General features: G+C 43.7%; 1 protein-coding gene and 1 pseudogene across 1 annotated transcript in view; both read right to left on the reverse strand.

Annotated features, from left to right (window-relative positions):
* Positions 1-20,552, reverse strand: part of OXTR (oxytocin receptor) — a 217,679-nt gene that overhangs the window by 57,336 nt on the left and 139,791 nt on the right. Inside the window, exon 9 of the transcript XR_010337227.1 lies at positions 12,034-12,154. The gene's annotated coding sequence lies outside the window, so the exon portion shown is untranslated. The remainder of the gene's footprint in view (positions 1-12,033; positions 12,155-20,552) is intronic.
* On the reverse strand, positions 15,901-16,074 carry LOC105730141 (cytochrome c oxidase assembly protein COX14-like; annotated as a pseudogene).

The following is a 20,552-nucleotide window of genomic DNA, read 5'->3' on the forward strand; positions in this document are numbered from 1 at the left end:
AGGCTATTAGAACACAGTCAATAAATGCTATAGAAAAAGGCACGGGGTCATGAGAGTCCTTCCAGGGAAGCAGACATCTGAGTTGGATTTTCAAGGGAGAATGGAGTTAATTGGGTGAAACTAGGAGACCATTCTTCAGACAGGCTCTAAGACATGCCCTCTGGCGTTTGACCTAACGTCCTTCCTATCTCATCCCCATCAGCCACTGTGCCAGTCAGGTCCCAACAGGGAAGCTAGCCCGCTGGAGTCAGATCCCAGGAGGTGTGTTAGTTTTCATAGGGACTACCCAATCCCTAACAGGCAGGGGTGGGGACCACACAAGAGAGTGTGATTACCTGGCTAGTTGTAATAGAGCCATTACCACCTGAAAAGGTGAAGGAAAGGAATTTATAGAAATCCAGAAAGAGAAAGCTGGTAAGAGACCCCCCTGAGGGCACAGTGACTTTCCATTAAAGGACACAGTGACTTTCCATCAGAGGACGTGAGCAGCCCAAGGCAACCTCGCAGGCCAGGAGCCAAGATCAACACCCTGACCTCACTCGCCTCTCGTCCACTCATCTCCCACTGGCACCTCCCAATGGCAAACCCAGCCAGAGCAAGGGGACAAGGCCAGGCTGCCAGGGCAGCAAGCAGGATGTGGGAGGGTGAAGGGTGACACTGGAAGGATATATGAAGCTGTCCAGCCCAGCTGGCCATGCATTTCTGGCTCCCATGCTCTTGGACTTACTGTTTGACTCCGAAATCCATGCTGTTTCTTACAGCCAATGCTCCTTACACCTTACTGAAAAAATATTTTACAATTGTAAGTAACCACACACTGTCCCCTGAATCCACCCTTGTCCTTTGCACCTCTGTGCTTTCACTGACTCTGTTCCCTCTGCCTAGAACTCCCTTGCCCAGCTTCCTAATCCATCGAAATCTCATTTCTTTTTTAAGCCACACCCAACAACTGCTTTTTTCTTCACTACTCTGAAAGTATTCACTGTTTAACTTTTTATTCTCTCATGTATCCTTCTCCCTCTACATCCACTAGTCTTTGAGAAATTTAAGAGTGGGTGCTATGGCTGATTCATCATTAACATCCTAAACATCTGCCCCCTCTAAGTCATGAACCTGGAAGCTGTCAAGAACTGTGAAGGGGATGAGATTTTACTCTACCTGCAAGCCAACAAGTCAGCCTGCCTGTTTCATGGATGTTTATAGAGACATGAGCGACTCCTGGATCCAAGACAAAGGACTTTGTTATCCAGCAATAGCAGTAGCCAGACAATCAGGGTTTTACACCAGTGCCCTCAGCCTCAGTTTCCACAGGACCACATGAAAAGGGCCAGGTAATACTGTATATGTGGTGGGTTGCACTATAGAACAGCAATGCTGAGCTTGAGGAACCTGAATATTTTACAATTGTAAGTAAGCATGCTGACATGGTTTGTCTGTGGCCCCACCCAAGTCTCATCTTGAATTGTAGCTCCCATAAGTCCCATGTGTTGTGGGAGGGACCCAGTGGGAGATAACTGAATCCTGGGGGTGGTTTCCCCTCAGAGTGTTCTCATGGTAGTAAATAAGTCTCACAAGATCTGATGTGCCCGCTTTCGCTTGGCTCTCATTCTCTCTCGTCTGCTTCCATGTAAAACGTGTCTTTTGCCTTCTACCATGATTGTGAGGCCTCCCCAGCCACATGGAACTGTGAGTCCATTAAAGCTCTTTTTCTTTATAAATTACCCAGTCTGAAGTATGTCTTTATCAGCAGCATGAAAGTGCACTACGACACATGCCCACCTTTGTTCCAGTGGGAGACTCTCTCTGTCTCCCAAGAATGTCTGCTGTGCAAAGATAACGCAGAACAAAAGGCTGACAGTGCCACTGCTTGCAAGACATGCAGAAATGAGAGAGGGCCAAGGGAAATTGTCCCCTAACAGAACCTGGCAGCTGAGTGTGAGATGCACACCTTTGGTCTCACTCTGCCTTCTTGATACCAAATGTCAGTACTAAGTATCCAGTCAGAACCCTGCCCCAGTCCCTTCTGAGGTCTCCCTCCCTGTGAATACCAGGACCCAGAGTGGCATTACTCTCCCCATCTGTGGAGGGGGCATAATAACAGGAACTAGTTCATAGGGTTGTTGAGAAGATGAGCTGAGCTTTTCCCGTGAAGTACTGAGGCGAGTATACAGTGAGTGCTATGTGTGTTAACAAAATCAAGGAAGGAATGAAAGAGGAAGAGGAAGAAGGACAGACATACAGAAGTAGAAGACTGAGCACCTAGACCAGAAAAGCCTGGCCCTACTCAGGAACAGGGAGCAGAGCTACAGCTGTGAAACATCAGAGAACATCATTACCTACACAGCCCCGCCTTCCCCAGGCTCCGACTGGGCCACTTAGGCAGATGGAATTTCCTACCCCATTGACTCTGGTCTTCATCCCAAATCTGCACTCACAGACAGGTATGTGAAGATGCCCATGTGGCTGAAGATGGCTCCAGGCTCCAGTGGTACTGACTTGGGACAAATTACCCACTTAAAAACCTGAGATGAGTGAATCATTTTGGAATTTTTCCAAATGCAAAATAAGTACCAAGGCCACATCAATGCTACTACTCCTACTATGGTGTAGAGATTGATTTGCTCTCTTCAGCAGGCATCTCCTGAATCAAATCACTGGAAGATCACAGTGGCATTAATAAAAACAGCCACTGCCATGAGCTGAGCCTGATAATTAATGTGCCAGGCCGAACTGGGCTTTGCATGCATGCTCCTGTTTGATCCCCACCATAAATCCAGGGACAGCTATTATCATTATTATCCCCATTTTACACCCCATAAAGCTAAAGTTCATAGCACTAAGGCAACTTTCCTCAAGTAATAAGCTCAGATGTAAACCTAAGCTCACATGTAAACCTCTGCCCGACCGCCCAGAGCCCAAGCTTTATTACACTGCATTATTCTGCTATAAGAAGCCTTGGAAATCTCCTACCCTTTCATGTTTGACATACAGAGAACAGCAATGCATGTGCTGAACCCAAGGAAGTGGCTGGAACTAAAACTCTTTACTCTGTATTCAGACCTCTGTCTCCTGTCCTTTGTTCCCTGATAGTTTCACCAGGACTTTGTGAGAAACAAACACAGTGCGACAAAAACACAGAGTACATCAAGAAGGCGTGGTTGGCAGTTGGGGTCAGGTGGGAGCCACAGCAGCCAGGCAGGGGTGGGTGGTGTCTGGCTGGGTATGCTATCTTCAGCCCAGCCAAATCCAAGAATTCCATGGTCAGTTAGAGCAGCCATGTCCACCAGGGGGTGCTAGGAATGTGTCAACTGATTAACTCAGCCTCCTCCATCCAAAGCCATTGAGAGGCCCTAGTCCACAGACGCTCTTACCTTAACAAGGATTTCCCAACAACTGCTTTCCATGGGTGCCACTGAGGACACACAGGCACTATAGAAGGCACACAGATAATTTTACAGAAAAAAATAATAATGATGCATGTCCTAAGAAAATTTTGTTTTCTTCTATCTGCACTTGACAAAGGAGGGATTTGTTCTCTGAGTAAGATAAAAATATTTTCCTTGGTTAAAAAGTGAGGGATTCTTTGGCTTGTTAACTTACACAATATGGCTTTTAAGGGAAGGGCTGGGAGACCCAGGTTATTTCCCTCCTGGCCCATGTCAACACAAGGCTTCTGCTGACTCAGGAGCCCTGCCAGGGCCTCTTAGCAGGTCCTGGATCCCCATGGCTGCTGCAGACCCAGAAGGCACTCACAGGCCTGTGTTTCTCTAGGGAGACGGGATGATGGAGATCCCAAGTGGATTGTTTTGAAGCTCCTAGAAAATGACCCTTGATAGGCCGGGCGTGGTGGCTAGCTCCTGTAATCCCAGCACTTAGGGAGGCCGAGGTGGGCAAATCACAAAGTCAGGAGTTCAGACCAGCCTGGCCAATATGGCAAAATCCCATCTTTACTAAAAATACAAAACTTAGCTGGACATGGTGGCACACGCCTGTAGTCCCAGCTACTCGAGAGGCTGAGATAGGAGAATCACTTGAACCGGGGAGGTGGAGGTTGCAGTGAGTCTAGATCGCACCACTGCACTCCAGCCCGGGTGACAGAGTGAGACTCTGACTCCAAACAAAAAAGAAAACAACCCTTCATACAAGGATACAAGGGATGTTACATCTTTCAAGAGCCTCATGTTCTTCTCAGCAACTTCTGGTCATTCAATCCTTGTCCATTGGGATCAGGCAGCCATCTGGCACAGATCCATGGGCAGGATTGCCACTGCCATCTTCATGAACAGTGTCCCCTTTTCCCTTGGAGTCACATATAGCACAGCCCCACAGCCTGCACAGTCACACCTGGAGGCCCAGATTTGGAGCATTCATTCATCCATCCACTCTTTCAACAAAATTTCTGAGCAATTATTTTTTACCACATTTATGCCTTTAAAAAGCATTTATCCAAAAGTGTAGGGGGGCACAAAACAGTTTTGAACCAGGAAAATGCATCCCATTTTGAGACACTCAACCACCTCATTTCATGGATGAGGAAAAGATCTTCAGAAGCTATGTACACACTGAAGATTACTAACCTGGAGGACAGCAGAGCTAGGTCTAAGGCCCAGATCTGACTCCCAAGCTCGGTGCTCTGACCTTCTCACCATGCTGCCCTCCAATGGGTCTTTGGCCCTTGTAATATCTCTCATCTATGGAAAGGAGTCAAAATCCTTGCTCTCATTTAACAAAAAGCAAACTAAGGCATATAGAAGACAACCTAAACAGGTAATTAAGATCAATACCAACCCAACTCAAACGTTTCTCAGGAAAGGCATCTCCCAATTCCTGCAAGTCATTTCTGGATTTGAATCCTCATCTAAGACACTGAGCTTTAATTCTCTCTGGTATCTGGCACCTGCAGACCCCTCCCTTACAAATGTCTTCCTTAAGAATCATCCTAACACAAGAACGATCCCTGCTGTCTACACCCACTTCTTTTCCACCAGATTTTATGCTTCATGTTCAACTGCAGGAGTCCTTTTGCATCGATGCTGTGGAATATTTATTATCAAAAAGGTGAGAGGTTGACTGCAATTATTTTTGGGATGGGTGTACTTCAGTTGCCATGAAAGAAAGAAGAAAAAGAGAAAAGGAAGAAATAAAGGAAAATAGATGAAAGAATTGAATCGAAAGAGAAGGAAGATAAAGAAAAAAGAGAGTGGACGGGGAAGGGAGAAGAAAGGAGAATCAAGGAAGGAGGCAGAGAGGGAAAATGTCCAGCTAAAGAGGACCCTGGGTCATCTTTTAATTTTCCCAGATCAGCCAAAGACAACCATGTTAATTAGCATAGTCTGTCGACACAAGGAGGGGGTCATTCTGCAGTCTCTGTCCCTCAGTGTTTGGGCCTGAAACTCAAAATTTAATGCAACTTCCACCACATCCTTATTTGGAAGAAAGGGCAGTCTGACTCAGACTCAAGTCTTAGTTAAGAAAAAATAAATAAATCTTGTTATCAAAGAACGTCATTGCAGGGAAAGACCACAGAGGTCACTAAGGGAGCCCTCGAAACCTTTGCAACCCACAGTCCCTCTCTGTCCATCAACCCAAAAGCCAAACATACAAAAAATGCCTGCTTCCTTTCATGTCACTTCAAATGTCTAAACAATTAAATATCATTACTCAAAACAAAGCAAGGCTGTGACAATTTTAGATAAACATAGTTCATTTTCTCTGCAAGAAAAATAGAATCTTTATTTTAGTCACAAGAGCTCAATCTGCTTGTCTGCCCTGATTCCTCTTTATTGGTCAAAAGTGGCCATTAGGACATAACCAAGATCGTTTTCAACATCAAAGTTGTTGCTGGCTTTTTTTAGGTTGATAAAAATGGAAAATGATGTTCAATAAATGTTCACTTGTGTTCAGAGGATTAAAGAGATCATTTACTCCCAAAAATATTGAAAGCCAACTTCGTTAAGTTGTCTTAGACTCAAGCTTGAGCTCCCAAAACACCTCTGAGAGATCTGGCAAAGACTGAACATGTGAGAAAGGGTTTCCTTATGGAGTTTGAAATGTGCTTTTCAGACAAAATATCAGAAAAACATGGATTTCCTAAATTCACTCTGCAGACATATTAGACGAAACTGCTTTTTTTCTTGAGAGCAAGACCATCAAATCTAAACACTAAAAAGAAACATTTAACACTAATATCATGTCTTTATAGATAAATGTGGGCTATAATTTCTTGACTTATGCAATATTGAGAAACAAGATGGATATTTATTTCTTGAAGTTTCACAACCAATATATTCAAAATTTCAAATATATCTGCTATGTATGCCAAGTATCTTAGGCTGGGCTTCTGAGATGCAGACCTTTGAGGAAGATGCAGCCACAGGGGGTTTATGGAGGAGAAACCTGTCAGGTGTGAGGGAAGAAGAACAAGGAAGGGGGAAAAGCCCCGCCAGGAGACCATTTCTAGAAGGTGTACATGTCTGAAAAAAACTCTCCCAAATCGTATTTTTTCTCTGCTATCATACCACTGCAACAATCATCAACACAGAAGAAGATATCTGTGACCAAATGTAGGGGGATTTCCCCTACCACCAAGCAGCAGACGCTAGCTGGATGTCCTCCAATTCAATTCCAACACTATCTACCCGGAGATAATATCAGATCCCACAGGCTGAGTACTCAGTCCTCAAGACTACCCTACTCCAGACACCAGTTGCAAGTCCAGGCCTTTGGAACTTCTGACCAACCAGCTTCAAGATGCGGTTCCCACAACCCCCTCTTTGGGTTCAACTGATTTGCTGGAACAGCTCACAGAACTCAAAAAACATTGACATTTACCAGTTTATTACAAAGGATATTACAAAAGATACTGATGAAGAGACGTACAGGGTACAGAGCTTCCATGCCCTCCCCATGTCACAGGGTGAATCCCCAAATTGGAGTTCAGCCTGGGAGTCCATGCAGGTTCTCCACACAGAAATTCAAGAGCAAGAAGACACAGTGAAGTGAAAGCAAGTTTTTAAAGAAAATAAAGGGATAAAGGTGTGGCTACTCCATCGGCAGAACAGCAGCATGCGGGGCTGGACTGAATAGACTTATGGTTATTTCTTGGTTATATACCAAACAAGGAGTGGATTTATTTATGAGTTTTCCAGGAAAGAGGCAGGCAATTCCTGGAACTGAGGGTTCCTCCCCTTTTTAGACCATATGGAGTAACTTCTGGACACCACTATGCCATGCATGAACTGTCATGGTGCCGGTAGGTGTGTTTTTTAGCATGCTAATGCATTATAATTGGCATATAGTGAACAGTGAGGACAACCAGAGGTCACTTTTGTCACCATCTTGGTTTTAGTGGGTTTGGCTGGCTTCTTCACCACACTTTGTTTTATCTGAAGAGTCTTTGTGACCTATATCTTGAAAAACCAGTCCCTCCAATTTCAGTCTCACCTATTTGATGGAGGCACTTTGGTTCCAAAGTCTTTGACACCTGGGCAGGCCACCCTCCAGGAACCACCACGTGTTCACAGATCCAAAAGCTCTAGAACATTGTCCTCTTGGGTATTTATGGAGGCTTCATTATATAGGCATGATTGATTTAACCGTTGGCCACCGAGGATTAACTTGACCTTCAGCCCTTCTCCCCTCCTGGGGCTAAAAGTCCCAACCCTCTTATCCTGCCTTGACCTTTCTGGTAACCTACCCCACGCTGAACCTATCAGACAAAAGATAGATAAAAAACAGCACTTTCGAGATCCCAAGGACATTAGGAGTTGTATGCCAGAAAACGGGAACGAAGACCAGGTTAATATTTCACAGTATCTCAGTGCATTACACCTGAGAACCCCTTAGCACCCAACCATGGAGGGACCTGGATGAACACATCCAACCAGTAAAAAGACCCAGACCTTCACTCCAGCCTGGGCAACATAACAAGACCCCATATCCTTACAAAACTTAATTTTAATTTTTTTTAAGTAAATTAACTAATTAAAAGACCCAGGATCTCCAGGTGAAGCACTGAGAGGGTCTGCTACCTGTGGAATCTGACATTATCTCCGGGTAACTAGTGTTGGAATTGAATTGGAGAACATCCAGCTAGCGTCCACTGCTTGGTGGTGGGGAAAACTTTCCACCAACTATATGGAAAGTTAACATTCTTGAAAATGCGTAGAGCTCTTTCCCTGGGTATTCCACAAACAACGACTATGGCCTTCATTAACTCCAGCTAGGTTAATTTCCCTGTAGCAGTAAATGAACCTGAGTATTCTAAGATCAGCAGTCAAATCTTCACACACAAAAAAGGAAAACAGGCTGGTGTTTTAAGACACTGTTTTTCACAGGCTGGCTATCTGGATAGCTAGGCTGAGATGTTCTTACAGAGTTTTTCCCTGCAATGCTTGGCAGCAATATGACATCATAAAATGATTCATCTCTCTTGGATTATTGTCTTAAATGTTTACTGGGAACCTAACATTAATGAAATAGCATCAGCAGACATCCATCCTTTCTTCCTTTTTTCTCATTAAGCTCATTACTTCAAAGAATTTCAACTATGCTTCAAAGACATCATCAACTTAACGAATGCTCTCCAGGGTTTAGGAGCAGTTTCTTTTTTATTACAGCATGAATCAACCAGTGGTGAGTGCGATTTCTCTTTATTAGGGATGAATTAACCTTGAAATTTGACTTTTTCAGCTAAGTCATCTTTTCAGTCTTTCACTGTAAAATCAGACAAATCAATATTCTGGAATTTATTTGCAATTTTCTCCCCAAATTGAAGTTTGGGCAGCACTCAAGTTCAGGGATTTCATGAGTCTCTTTAACAATATGAAGTTCTTGTTATTATTTGTGATTGAAATAAAAACAGTTTCACATGTTATTTTCACACCCTAGGTAGATTCCTGACACTACATTTTAGTGACATTCAGTCTCATATGCCAAAGAGAATTGTGTATAGAAAGAGAGAAAGAGAGGGAAAGGGAGGGAGGAAGGGAAGGAAAGGCAGAAAGGGAAGGAAGAAGGGAGAGAGGAAAGAAGAAAGGGAAGAAGGAAGGAAGGAAGTCTTTTAAAGATTTGTTTGTGTACCCCAAATGAATCTCACTTGCTCCTTGGCTAGTCTCAGCATACTCTCTCTTTCAAATGAAACAACAAAATAAAAAGCGGTAGACAAAAATTTTAATTCTTTGTACTTCGTTGTATTTTTTAATCTATCAAAGAAAAACATCATGTCAAAAGGACGCAGGAGCCAACCTAGAAGAGCTGCCAGTGGCCAAAGCTGGAACAAAACTGAGCAATAAAATAAATAACAAAAATATCTTATTATAACCCAAAGAATAAAATAAATAACCGTAAGCCAGTACTAATATAAAAGGTGATTGAATACATAACAAGTGAGGGAGAACAGAAGAATTCCAATTAACAAATAGAGACGGGACAAGAAAAATAGACAAACGTTACCAGAACAGTACAGCAATAATTGCTTCAAGATTCGCCAAAGAATACTAAAATCAGTGGATGAAAATTTAACAAGATATAGGATATTAAGAAGAAAAAGGATAAGAAGAAAGAACTTTCCCCAAAATATGTATTATTTACAAAAAGGGAAATAACAACTTTACAGTGGGGAAAGCAGCTACAACCCTAATCACATGATCAAGGCTAACATCACCAGTAACAGATGTACCAATAGCACATATTCCCAATATTTTGTGCAAAGAAGGACACATCACCTCTATGGCATACTTCCCCAGAATCCATAACCTCAATCTATCGAAGCATGGGAAAACATCAGACAAATCCAAACAGAGGGACATGCTATAAAATGCCTGACCTGTACTCTTCAAGACTGTAAGGGTCATAAAAGAATAGCTTGAGGAACTGTCACAGATTGGAGGAGAACAGGGGAACATGGGACTCAATGTAATGTGGGATTTGGGAACAGAATAAAGACATGAGTGGAAAAACTGGTGAGATCTGAACACAGCCTGTAGTTTACTTAATAGTGTTGTCCTGGCATTTATTGGTTTTGGTAAGTGTATCATGTTAACATTAGGGGAAATTGACTGTAATTATGAGAAGTCTCTGTACAACTCGCTTACAAGTCTATATTTCAAAGTTAAAAAGTAACATATGCTTATTGTAATAAGTCAAAGCCTACAGGAGGTATAAAAAACTTCACTCTCTCTTCCTCACCCCAGGCCCACCCCTTGAAGTGACCAGTTGTTGTTAACCTTAGGATTCTTTTTCCTTGTAAAAATATAGGCACACTTTGTTTTTTGTTCTTTGTTTTTTGTTTTGTTTTTTTTTTTTGAGACAGAGTTTTGTTCTTATTGCTCAGGCTGGAGTGCAGTGGCACCATCTTAGCTCACTGCAACCTCCACCTCCCAGGTTCAAGCAATTCTCCTGCCTCAGCCTCCTGAGTAGCTGGGATTACAGGCGCCCGCCCTGACACCCGGCTAATTTTTGTGTTTTTAGTAGAGATGGGGTTTCGCCATGTTGGCCAGGCTGGTCTCGAACTCCTGACCTCAGGTAATCCACCCACCTCGCCCTCCCAAAGTGCTGGGATTACAGACGTGAGCCACCACGCCCGGCCTGGCACACATTTTTATATATACACATTGATTGGGTTTTTCACTTTGGTTTTTGTTTACTTGATTGTTTTTAAAAATGGGTCATTATGAAAAGCGCAGGTAAATATTTGCTGATTAAACCTTTAGAGAAATCTCTTTAAAAAGCTCTTAAATGGGATTCCAGGATACCATAGAGGAAGATTGGAGGATGCCCACAGAAACATGCTGGAACCCTCTTCATACCCCCGATTTCTGAGGCTGTCACAGTCCCTGCTGAAGACTGTCTCCTCTGTATCTCTATGATATCCCTTACTGCCCAGGGACTTCTTTCCCCATTTATTCATCAGAACACACCTCCAGCCCTCTAAGTACTCTGTTGATTCCATTCATCTGTGACTACTTCCCTAGCCTTCTGGCTCCTGCATATGTCCCAGTCTACACTGTAGCAAGAGCTTCACCACCAAAATCCAAAGAAAGTAACAAAGGCTCCTTCAAGGTGGCAGGGAAGCTAGGAATATACCAATATCTTTCTTCTTGCCACATTGTATTTGACTCAAGTTTCTTTCAAGTCAAGAGCGTTGTGTGGTGGCATTGCTCAGCATTTTTAGACATAACCCATCCCGGAGAAATTACATCCCATTCTTTGCAATACACATGGGTCCAAAATTGATCTGAACCTTGGAGATTTAAGGGAAGGAAGTATTTGCTGCCATAGTCAGCAAACAGCATCCCAAGAGAAGAAGGGAGGCCACAGCAGTGAGGAGAGGTCAAGTTGCACTCTCAGGGTGATCAACAGTCACTGATGGCCTTGGAGGCAGTGGTTTCTAGAATCCAGTCATCCTTAGGACCAACCAATCACAACTCTTGTTTATCCCCCTAGACACAGACAGTGTCAGCCTATGATTTGATGTCTCCCACTGCTCAAGGGAACCTAAAGGCAGACCTGTGTGCCCTTATTCTGATTTCTTTTTGGCAAAGATTCAAGAACAAGTAACTTATATAAAAGGTGCAAAGAAAACTGGCAGGGGTTAGGAATTGGTATAGGAAAACGAAGGTGCTAATAAAGGCTGCTAATAAAAGCAGCTGCCATTGAGTGACTGGTGAGTGATCCTGCTGGGAGCCTCTAGGAGGCAGTGTCAAGCACTCATGGGAGAGTTCAAAAAGATGTCTTCGATATAATTGCTTTTGATACTCGGTCATAGCAACTACAAAAAAGTTAAACTCAGTTTCACACAAGTCAGACCCCATCTTACATGGTTGCTGTGAGAGTTAAAGAGCTAATCTATACAAAGTGCCTAAACTAGAGCTTGGCATTTAAAACACCCTCCACCATACAGAATTAAATTACACAGACCATTTGCTGAAATATATTGCATGTACACACACACGTGTGTGTGTGTGTGTGTGTGTGTAATTTAGAGACTTTTGGTTATCTGACAAGGTCATTTATATAAAAGTGCTTACTCACCCAAGGTAGCTAGAAAAACAAGTTGATGCTGCACACATAAGGGAGCCTCTCAGAGCTTCTGCGGGTACCAAGAAGTGGCTGCAGAAAGTGACGACGAGGCTGGATTGTTCTGAGGATACACCTGGAGCAATTTTCCAAAGACAGAATATGAGCTAGATTTTACTTTCCATTTGAAAGCCATCTCAGTGGGTGGAATGAGCATCCCTTCTTTAAGAAACCAAAAATGGGGGGAAAATTACATAATTTGAATAAGTATTGGAAGGTGGAAATCACACATTTTGAATAAGTAATCTATTGCACTTATATCTACCAGCTGTTTACTTGCCTGGAATTAGTGGGAGCAGGTGAAATTAAGAGTTTCTACCAACGATGAGACCAGGCCCAGAATTGAAAGGAAAGTGCTGTTTATTGAGTTCTGTTGTAAGCACAGTATTTGGACCGTTTGAATGAATCCTCAGTAGGACACTTTGAAATAAATACCCATACTGTGATTTTCTGCAGAATTCAACTCAGAAAGGCATAATGCATACAAAGTGCTTAATGAAGTGTTAGCACACAGTGACTGTGCAACATGTTGTAGTTATACTTCGGATTACTCCCCAGGGCCGGGCGTGGTGGCTCACGCCTGTAATCCAAGCACTCTGGAGGCCAAGGTGGGTGGATCATCTGAGGTCAGGAGTTCAAGACCAGCCTGACCAACATGGTGAAACCCTGTCTTTAAAAAAAAAAAAAAAAACTGGCAAGGATTACTCCCCAAGGTGTCACAGCTAGTGAGGGGCAGAGCCAGGGTGTTTTCAACACACACATCTGGCTCCCAATGCCATATGCTTCCCAGTACTCCAGAGACCAACTTTCCTCATTCCCCTGTCCCCTCATTCACCTGATAAATATTTTTTGGGCACCTACTTCATGTTCATCCCCAGTGGCTAATTTGCAAAGTCCTCCCAAGTTAGCCATCTCCTTTGCTTCTCAATCTTGTATGGTAAGCACAGTAGAAATTGCTGTCTGCACTTTACAAATGAGTAAACTGAGGCTTTAGAAAGTTCTGGGAGGTGCTAAGCATTCTTAGATACCTTTCCCTCAGCACTCACATGCCCACTACACACCACACGCACACACACATCCCAATCACCTGAGGTTAAGGTCATTCATTTTTTTCTTCAATTATAGAAATACTATGTATTAATCCTACAAAACTAGAAAATTGTTAAAGCTATAATAAAGAAAAATTAGATTTCCGGTAAGCACACTTCCAGAGGCAACTAGTGTCAACATGATTGTGTATTTCAAAGGTAGTAGATTCGTGGACCAAAGGCCAAAGGCAAACCACATCATTTTTATCTGGCAGATCCAGTGCTTTTAAAAGTGTAAACTAGTTACTAGCATTTAGAGAATTTCACATAAATATCAGGATTTCTAACCTCCATTAAGAAACTTGAAGAGCTAGCAATATACAGCAAAAGTTGGCCAGGAGCCTTTTTTTCAGAGGGCATGTTCTCTCCAATTTACCTCAGTCCCCACCATTCCCTATTGTATCACAACTGGCCCAAGTCACTAACCACTGGCTCCTGTAGTCATCAAAGTTATAAGGACTGAATATATCTTTCCTGTCCTTTGTCTATTCAAATAATTTTTCACATGTGACATCATCTTATATTAACAATTTTTCACTTGATTTTATGTCATCAGCCATTTCCCACAATATTATAAATTCTTTTAAAATAGTATGATTGTTGTTTAGCATTCCATTACAGATATATATGCACCTTAATTAAGCTCTGATTTTCTACCATTATAAATAACTATGATGGTCTTTTTTAGTTTATTTAAATTTGGATTTTTTTTTTTAGTGTATGTGAGCCTCAGATGACTGGAAGATCTCTCTTTTAAAGTCCCTAGCCCTAGGATTAATCACATTGGTCCCCTTTCAATTCAACTCATGATCTATGACTTTGGCTATTACTTCTTAGTAACCCACCAAGTTGGGTGGTGGGTTACCAGCACCAGCTGTCTAAGTCCAAGGCTTGAAGTGAGAATCTATGGAGTCAAGGTATTTAGCTATTTGCAAACATGAAAGGAGAAACCACCTGGGCCTGGTGCTGCATGGAAGAGAGTCTGGATCGGCCTTCAAGGATATGCATCTCCTGTCCATCACACTGCCCGTGAACACAGAGCAACCTGCAATGACCCATCTCATCTGCCATTGCTTCCACCCTCAGAGCCATGCTTTCACACTACCCCTATTATGGTCAAAGGTCAAAACTGATGTGGCAATTTCAGCCTTCATTACTCAACATGTAGAAAAAGGCCAAAGAAGGTTTTGAAAAAGTCAGAGTTATTGTCATCACCAAGTGCAATCACCAAAGCCTTCATTCATAGACATGACTCACATTTGAGACAGAATTTCAAGAAGGTTAATATTCCAAATCACAGCAGATTAGATACAATGAATTAAGAGGGGACAGAAATTTTGGAGGCAGATAATAGTAACAAGAAGTGGCAGTTGACAATGAGAAAAGAAAGGGAAACGCTATATAAAGCATCTAAAAGGCTCTAAACCACAGCAAGCTGAGGCCAGTTCTAACAGAGGCATCATCTGCAAGGGAACAAGACAGAAAGAAACAACAAAAGGGGTGAGGGTCATGAGTGAGTCTCTGCACAACTTCATCTAGCTCAAGACTGAGCCAAATCTCAACTGCCCAAGGCTCTGAGGGGTGAGGTGCCCTGCCCCTGAGGACACGCAACAGAGTAGCATAGAGGCAGGATGAGGAACACACATCTAAGTCCCCAGTCACTGATCCTTTCCCCACCTGCTCTGCTTCATGAGTTCAGAGATGCCAATGGCCTGGGGCAGTCCTAGAGGAGCATGTGGGAGCTCAAGTTGATCCATGAGAGGGAGGAGCATGTGAGAGCTCAGGCTGACTAATAAGAGAAAGGAGCGCATGAGAGCTCAAGCTGACCAATCAGACGCCCCTGTGGCTTGGAGCTCAGACAGAAGTGACCGTGCAATGTGAGGGACTCCAGCTCTTCAGCCAGTCTTGGGCTCTGCCTGCATCCTGATTTGGATGAGCTGCTTAACCCCCTAAACCCCAGTCCCCAGCCCCCTCAGCCACCAAGTAAGGATTATAGTCCCTGTCCTACCTGGCTCATGGGCAGTCTCAATGATTAAATTTGTTAAACGTTAGGGAGCTTTAGAAACTGCTATTGCTGTGTGGGCAGTTGAGCACAAGACAGGAGAAAATACTAAACTCACTAGCTCACAGAAACAAGACAATGCTCCATACTGTACTTCATCATCCAGCCCGCCTGCAGGACTATCTAGGAAGATTGCTCAGTGACAAATCGATGCTGGAGAAGTTTTCATTCTAAAACAAAGCAAAAGGAAAACTTGGCTACAAAACAGACACTGGCAGGTTACTCTATCACAATAGAGAGTCTGCAGTTAAATTTTTTGCTGAGCAATTTTTACAATATGATATATTCATTTTACAGTTTTGGATTTGATTTTTCAGAGATGTAGTCCTTGTAAACACTGGGTGCAATTTTCATGTGGTTTATGTTAAATCCAGTGTGACCTGTTGGGGTGAGGTTTGTTTTTTTGTTTTGTTTTTTTTTTTTTTTGACATGGCAAAATATTTAATGTCTGTAGGTGTACCTCATCCTCACATTCCTATTATGATTCAATAGCCTCCAAAAACTGTCAAACTGGCACAAACTGGCAGAACCAGAGAAACGATGGGCACCTTCTTCCAACAGGGTTTGCAAACCATCAAGGCTCTAGCCCTCTTGACTTGGAAATAGTGGCAGGTGCGGTCTCTCTACAGCATGCCTTGGGCCTCTCTGCTCAGGAGAAAAAGGTCCCCAGTTCTACAGGATTCCCAAGGTCTTCTGTTCTTCTGTGGCCAGGCACCAGGCTCTGTGTCACTGGAAATAGTGGTAGACTCGGACACTGCAGAGGTACCCACCATACACAGTGAGGAGCATCATGGAGGTAGGGAAAGTCTTATAGCCAATGTCAGCTAGCTGCTTGGCAGCTGGCATCTTGTCCCCTGGATGCTGTAGCTCCTTTGCATCCAACCAAGGCCTCCTCAGGCAGGCAGCATCTCACTGCCACTGTCTGAGCAACTTTCCAGCACAGCCATTGGGGTGAGTTTTGCTCTGATCCTAACAGAGGTCACTCATGAATGTTTCTCGGCATCTGTTTCAGTAAGTCATCTGAAGACTGCTTGGATAAGAAAACTGAGCTACAAAGCGGGTATGGAATTAGTCAACCAAGGCAACTGAATGGCAAAGATTAGATTCAGACCAAACCTTCTTTACTTCAAAGACTTTGTGGGTGTGATGGTGGCTCTAAGGAGGGAAGAAGGCTCAGAGTAGGGAGGCCAGGGCTGAAGGCTTGGGTATTTAACTCTTCATGAGGAACCTGTCTTTTTAAAATTTCCTTGAGAAAAAAACTTTATTACTCTAGCGTAGGTTAAACTTATAGTTCAGGGTTTTAGTCACCCAGTGATGTTCCAGGGGGGCTCCTCTCTGGGGTGCTGGAAGTTTCTGGGAGGAGTCCCTGAGTGCATACTGAGATGGTGTTTGTGGCAATCTGGGACAGGAGCCTTGCCTTGGTGTCAGAAGAACTGGAAGCTAAGACCTGAGAAGCCATCTTTCCTGCTGCAGAGATAGCCTTAGCAGCAGGAAGAAATGGAGCCCTTTGGAGATTAGCAGAGAACTAAGAAGGTGGAGAATGAGACAGAGAGCATCCTGGTGGCACCAAACCTCTGCTCTGGTCTCTGGGGCTCTGGTTCCTGCAAGCTATTCCCCATCCATTCCTGGGCATGTGAGCTCACAAAATCCCCTTGCTTCTGAAGCAAATAAAGCCATAGGATTATACAGTTGCCAGTAATCAATGACTACAATGGTTGTGCTCTGTGAGTTGCTCTGAGAATAATGATATCAAAGTCATTGTGTTAAATGTGGGGTGGTAGCTTGCACTAACACTCCCATTCAGATTGCCTTTCTTGGCCTCCCTGAAACTGAGTCACCTCAATGTACAGTGGGGATAATAAACAGGATCCGATTTTCAGGGTGGTTGTGTGACTTCAGTGAGATGGTTCATGGAAAGTCCTTCCAGACTGAACATTTGGTGACTTAGAGGTTACAACCCAAACTCTTCAGGGAAGACAGCCGAGGGCCAGAGAAGTCAGTGGCCCTCTGGGCTAACACAGCCAGAAAGGATGGAGGAACTTGCACCCAGGTCCATGGACTTGAAGCCCACTGCTCTTTCTACTCTAGCACAACCTCAGAGAAGGGACAAGGTGCCTGGGTGATGTTTTGGCTCTGTTGGAAGAGGAAATTGGTGAACTGACAAGAGGCAAAAATCAGTGAGTGATTATTTGAAGGCCACCTACTAAGAGTAATTGTCTGACTCAGTAGGCTCCTTGACCAAACAGGCAGTCATGAGTAGACAGAACCAGCTTTACCTGGGTCCCAGGGAGCCCCAAAAGATATCTAGGGGTGTAGGTGGGTATCCCAAAAGGTAGTAAAGGAAGTTAGATCCCAACGGTCTTTTCTTTTGCAGTGACCGACAGCAGCAACAGAGCTTGCTATTTATTTGAAGGATGTCTGTCTGAATTCATCCTCAGCTAGAGTTAGAAGAAAGAAGAAGAAGAAAAGGGAAACTCAGGGCATAGGAGGGGAGAATGCCAAACTGCACATTTGGCACTGGACTGAAGACATCAGGCGCTCAGAAATCCACCCCTGCCCACACTGCCAATTCATTTCATTGCAAATTAAACTTCCAGTACTCCTAGTGCTCAGCCTCTGGCAATGCCGGGAGTTTATCAAGCACCATAAGTTAGAGGTACACAGAGTAATGTAATTACAGCTCTTGGTTTAAAAACTAGGTTGAGCTGAGGGAAGAATATTATCACAAATAAGCAAACAAACCCATCAAAGAGCTGATATCTATATAAAGAGCCTATCCAAACAATCATGTTAAGACAATGTGCAAAAGACAGGAGTGAAAATTTCCCCAGGAGGGAATAAAAATAAAATAGCAGAAAAAAATGTTTGGCATCACTAATTACTAAAGAAATGCACGTGGTATGACACATAATAGCTACTAAATGAGCAAAAACAGTGAATAACCTTGCCAACCCAATGCTGGCAAGGTTGCAGGAAAGCTGATAAGTTCAAATAATGCTAGTGGCAGGGTATTTTGGAAAGTAAATTTCTTGAGCTATAAAATGATTGATACCCTATAATCCAACAATGATCACACTCCAAAGTATTTCTTCTAAAAGAATTTGAAAGCTAAATGTCCAAAGATATTGGCACTGCAACATAATTTGATGGCACCAAAAAAAGTTAACAATCCAAATGTCCACGACATGGAAATAGTTCAACAAATTATAATATGTCCACCTAATGAAATATTTGCAAGCCATCTAAAATGGTAATTCTGAAGATTATGTAGCATCTTAGAGAATGTTTTTAATATGCTTAATGCAAAAAAGAAAAGCCTATAGAGGTTGGGATTATAATTATGGAAAATTTACATATGCAGGAGTGCGAGGATAAAAGGAGACCGCGTAAAGGAAAGTGCTGTACCTTGGTAGGCTAGTGGAGAGCGGATAATTTTCAGCCTCAGTTTCTGCATCAAGGAATCTGGAGCAGTGTATCATCCCTCTCCTTCCTCCCCTCTCCCCTCTCCCCTCTCCCCCTCACCTTCTCCCCTCTCTCCTCTCCCTGCAATCAGGGTTATGAATGAGGTAATATATGGGAAGAATGCTACACAGTGCCACGTTATGTTCTTCTTTGCTTCTCCCTTCAGCTCAGGGTTCCAAGAGGGTGCAACCTGCAGTGTTAGGGCACCTGCCCAAGGAGCCTGAGGTCAGGTGTGGAGGGGGCCTTCTGGCCAGCCCTGCCCATGCTTAGCATGCCTCCCTCTGGCTTCAAACCCAGTTTTCCAAAAGGCTCTGCACCCCAACCCCAACTTTTTCACTCAACACAAGACCCAGGCTTTCAGCACCCAGAGATTGTGCAGAGGAAGAGAGAGAGACACCACTGGAGCCACCACCTTGGTGGGGGCGCCTGAAAGTCATGCAGTAACCCCTATCCCACAGGTTTATGGTTTATAAAGGACCTCCATGTCTTTGATCTCCTCTGAGACGCACAAGAGTCTAGGGAAAAGGTAAAATGAAGACTCATTTGAGAAAGAAAATGAGGCTTAAAGAGGTTCATTTCAACCCTCCCCAGGGTTGCACAGGCCATAAGAGGCAGAGAGCAAGACCAGAATCCAGGCAGGATGACTGCAAAGCCCACATTCTGTTGTTGAATAGGAAGAAGCTGAGCTGCCTCCCTCAAAGCCCAACTCCCCTTGAAACTTTCATAACAAGGAGAAGACATTTTGATTCACCAGAAATATCCCAAGGGAAAGCATACTGGCTGTCTAGACCAAAGCTTCTCAAACTTGAGCATCAGTCAGAATCTCCTGCAGGACATTAAAACAGATAGATGCCGCACCCCATCCCAGAAGGTCTGGGGTGAAGCCTGAGAACTTGCATGTTTGACCAGCTTCCAGAAGATGCTCACACTGTTGGTCTGAGAACCACACTTTGAGAAGCCCTGGTTGGAAAGTCTCAATAAACACTTGAGGTTAAAGATGTACTTGGGGCAGAAGGGGAGAAATGATTCCACATGGAAACCAAGGAGGAAATGCATCCTTCTGCTCCCCAAAAGGAAGTAAAATGAGAAAAGAGATTGAGCAGATGGGAAGAAGGCATGGGCTCAGAGAAGTAACCTATTCTGTGACTCCACCAACGACTTTCATGACAGTAATTACAGTGATGAGTACTCAGTGCTAGTGGTTTGGTGGTGTGGAAATCAAGGTGACGGATTGGGTGTCATGTGGGAATAGGCTGGAACACACAGCTCCCAATGGCCAGATAGGCAGGCTGGCCATCTGGATTTCAGCCACAAATTAGTGGAAGGGTTTTGGATGTGTTGGCTGTGAGGTCAGGGGACTGAGGACATGTCATGCACCTCATGTGGGCAGGGAGGCCCATGAACTGAGGAAGCAGGTGACCATCTGTGGCAGCTGTCATGGCCCAGCATAAAGCTAAGCACTTTTACTTATTACATCATTCAAAAGCTGCCTCACCCTGCAAGATGGGAGAGGGACCTGGGGCAGGGAGGTGAGGTTGCTGAACATCCACCAGCTGCCTGAACCACAGTGGCTGTCAGGCCACCACCGGAGATGAATTCTTCTAGGGAAGGCTTTGGCATCTTTCAGGATCCCCTGCTCAAATGTCCTTTGTAAGTCCATTTACTCATCAGTTCCACAAATATTTACAGAGTCTTTACCAGGGGCCAGGTGATGTCACACCTTTAGATGGTCATGAGCTAATGCTTTAGAGGGTTTAAATTGGCAACCAGCCTGTCTCATTTTAATTTAGAATGGTCAACAAAATAAAGAAGCAGAGAGCTGAATTACAGATCTGGTGAGCTGGGACTTTAATGCTATTTGT

The sequence above is a fragment of the Aotus nancymaae genome, unplaced genomic scaffold (assembly GCF_030222135.1).
Source record: "Aotus nancymaae isolate 86718 unplaced genomic scaffold, 86718_ANA_hifiasm-v0.15.2.pri h1tg000046l, whole genome shotgun sequence".
NCBI lineage: Eukaryota > Metazoa > Chordata > Mammalia > Primates > Aotidae > Aotus > Aotus nancymaae.